Consider the following 4,174-nt stretch of genomic DNA (forward strand, 5'->3'; position numbering starts at 1 on the left):
TCTTGATAATATGATGGTTAATTACTCGAATGGCACACGGAAAGAGCTCCACAAGGTAAGAAGGTAAATTCCGTTGAAGAATCCTCTTCCTTGAATGATAAAGTTGATGCTATTATGTCTATGCTTGCTAATGATAGGACTAATGTTGATCCTAATAATGTTCCATTAGCTTCATTGGTTGCCCAAGAAGAACATGTTGATGTAAACTTCATTAAAAATAATAATTTCAACAACAATGCTTATCTGAACAATTCTAGTAATAACTATAGGCCATATCCTTATAATAATGGTAACGGTTATGCTAATTCTTATGGGAATTCTTACAACAATAATAGGAATACACCCCTGGACTTGAAGCCATGCTTAAAGAATTTATTAGTACACAAACTGCCTTTAACAAATCTGTTGAGGAAAAGCTCAATAAAATTGATATTCTTGTTTCTAGAGTTGATAGTCTTGCCTCCGATGTTGATCTTTTGAAATCGAAAGTTATGCCTAATAGGGATATTGAAAATAAAATTGTTACTACAGCAAATGCCATCCAAGTTAGAATTAATGAGAATATAAGATTAATGGCTGAACTCGCGTGCTAGGTGGGATAGAGAAGAAAATGAAAAACTAGCTAAAAAGGAAAATGTAGCTAAAGTTTGGACTATTACCACCACTAGCAATGCTAATGATTCATATGTTGCTGCACCTCCTACTATCAATGGTAAAATAATTGGTGTTGGCAATGCTTCTACTCCTAGTGCAAAGCGCGCAAAACTACCTGAAACTGCTAAAACCGCTGAAACTGCTTGTGATAAAACTGCTGAAATTTTTTCCAACCTTGGGGATGATAATCCCATTGCTTTAGATTGTAATGATTTAGATTTTGATGATTGCCATATCTCTGAAGTTATAAAGTTCTTGCAAAAACTTGCTAAAAGTCCCAATGCTAGTGCTATAAATTTGGCTTTCACAAAACATATTACAAATGCTCTCATAAAAGCTAGAGAAGAGAAACTAAAACTTGAAACTTCTATTCCTAGAAAGCTAGAGGATGGTTGGGAGCCCATCATTAAAATGAGAGTCAAAGATTTTGATTGTAATGCTTTATGTGATCTTGGTGCAAGTATTTCTGTTATGCCTAAAAAAGTCTATGATATGCTTGACTTGCCACCATTGAAGAATTGTTATTTGGATGTTAATCTCGCTGATAATGCTAAAAAGAAACCTTTGGGAAAGTTGATAATGTTCATATTATGGTTAACAATAACCTTGTCCCCGTTGATTTTGTTGTCTTGGATATTGAATGCAATGCATCTTGCCCCATTATATTGGGAAGACCTTTTCTTCGAACCGTTGGTGCTACTATTGATATGAAGGAAGGTAATATTAAATATCAATTTCCTCTCAAGAAAGGTATGGAACACTTCCCTAGAAAGAGAATGAAGTTACCTTATGATTCTATTATTAGAACAAATTATGATGTTGATACTTCATCTCTCGATGTTACTTGAGTTACACTTTCTGCGCCTAGCTGAAAGGCGTTAAAGAAAAGCGCTTATGGGAGACAACCCATGTTTTTACTCCAGTATTTTTGTTTTACATTTGTGTCTTGGAAGTTTTTTACTACTGTAGCAACCTCTCCTTATCTTAGTTTTATGTTTTGTTGTTCCAAGTAAAGTCTTTGATAGAAAAGTAAGTACTAGATTTGGATTACTGCGCAGTTCCAGATTTCTTTGTCTGTCACGAATCTGGGTCTATCTCCCCGTAGGTAGCTCAGAAAATTACGCCAATTTACGAGCATGATCCTCAGATATGTACGCAACTTTCATTCAATTTGAGCATTTTCGTTTGAGCAAGTCTGGTGGCCTAATAAAATCCATCTTTACGGACTGTTCTGTTTTGACAGATTCTGTCTTTTATTTCGCATTGCCTCTTTTGCTATGTTGGATGAATTTCTTTGATCCACTAATGTCCAAGTAGCTTTATGCAATGTCCAGAAGTGTTAAGAATTATTGTGTCACCTCTGAACATGTGAATTTTTATTATGCACTAACCCTCTAATGAGTTGTTTCGAGTTTGGTGTGGAGGAAGTTTTCAAGGATCAAGAGAGGAGTATGATGCAATATGATCAAGGAGAGTGAAAACTCTAAGCTTGGGGATGCCCCGGTGGTTCACCCCTGCATATATTAAGAAGACTCAAGCGTCTAAGCTTGGGGATGCCCAAGGCATCCCCTTCTTCATCGACAACATTATCAGGTTCCTCCCCTAAAACTATATTTTTATTCGGCCAAATCTTATGTACTTTGCTTGGAGCGTCGGTTTGTTTTTGTTTTTTGTTTTGTTTGAATAAAATGGATCCTAGCATTCACTTTATGGGAGAGAGACACGCTCCGCTGTTGCATATGGACAAATATGTCCTTAGGCTCTACTCATAGTATTCATGGCGAAGTTCTTCTTCGTTAAATTGTTATATGGTTGGAATTGGAAAATGCTACATGTAGTAAATTGCTATAATGTCTTGGATAATTTGATACTTGGCAATTGTTGTGCTCATGATTAAGCTCTTGCATCATATACTTTGCACCCATTAATGAAGAAATACTTAGAGCTTGCTAATTTGGTTTGCATATTTGGTTTCTCTAGAGTCTAGATAACATCCAAGTATTGAGTTTTGAACAACAAGGAAGACTGGTATGGAGTCTTATAATGTTTACCATATGTCTTTTATGTGAGTTTTGCTGTACCGTTCATCCTTGTGTTTGTTTCAAATAACCTTGCTAGCCTAAACCTTGTATCGAGAGGGAATACTTCTCATGCATCCAAAATACTTGAGCCAACCACTATGCCATTTGTGTCCACCATACCTACCTACTACATGGTATTTATCCGCCATCCCAAAGTAAATTGCTTGAGTGCTACCTTTAAAATTCCATCATTCACCTTTGCAATATATAGCTCATGGTACAAATAGCTTAAAAACTATTGTGGTATTGAATATGTACTTATGCACTTTATCTCTTATTAAGTTGCTTGTTGTGCGATAACCATGTTTCTGGAGACGCCATCAACTATTCTTTGTTGGATATCATGTGAGTTGCTATGCATGTCCGTCTTGTCTGAAGCAAGAGAGATCTACCACCTTCATGGTTGGAGCATGCATATTGTTAGAGAAGAACTTTGGGCCGCTAACTAAAGCCATGATTCATGGTGGAAGTTTCAGTTTGGACATATATCCTCAATCTCATATGAGAATAATAATTGTTGCCACATGCTTATGCATTAAAGAGGAGTCCATTATCTGTTGTCCATGTTGTCCCGGTATGGATGTCTAAGTTGAGAATAATCAAAAGCGAGAAATCCAAAATGCGAGCTTTCTCCTTAGACCTTTGTACAGGCGACATGGAAGTACCCCATTGTGACACTTGGTCAAAACATGTGCATTGCAAAGATCCGGTAGTCCAAGTTAATTAGGACAAGGTGCGGGCACTATTAGTATACTATGCATGAGACTTGCAACTTGTAAGATATAACTTTCATAACTCATATGCTTTATTACTACCGTTGACAAAATTGTTTCATGTTTTCAAAATAAAAGCTCTAGCACAAATATAGCAATCGATGCTTTCCTCTTTGAAGGACCATTCTTTTTACTTTTATGTTGAGTCAGTTCACCTATTTCTCTCCACCTCAAGAAGCAAACACTTGTGTGAACTCGTGCATTGATTCCTACATATTTGCATATTGTACTTGTTATATTACTCTATGTTGACAATTATCCATGAGATATACATGTTACAAGTTGAAAGCAACCGCTGAAACTTAATCTTCCTTTGTGTTGCTTCAATACCTTTACTTTGATTTATTGCTTTATGAGTTAACTCTTATGCAAGACTTATTAATACTTGTCTTGAAGTACTATTCATGAAAAGTCTTTGCTTTATGATTCACTTGTTTACTCATGTCATTACCATTGTTTTGATCGCTGCATCCACTACATATGTTTACAAATAGTATGATCAAGGTTATGATGGCATATCACTTCGTAAATTATATTTGTTATCGTTTTACCTCGCTCGGGACGAGCGTAACTAAGCTTGGGGATGCTTGATACGTCTCCGACGTATCGATAATTTCTTATGTTCTATGCCATATTATTGATGATACCTACATGTTTTATGCACAC

Source organism: Lolium rigidum, chromosome 7 (assembly GCF_022539505.1).
Source record: "Lolium rigidum isolate FL_2022 chromosome 7, APGP_CSIRO_Lrig_0.1, whole genome shotgun sequence".
Classification (NCBI taxonomy): domain Eukaryota; kingdom Viridiplantae; phylum Streptophyta; class Magnoliopsida; order Poales; family Poaceae; genus Lolium; species Lolium rigidum.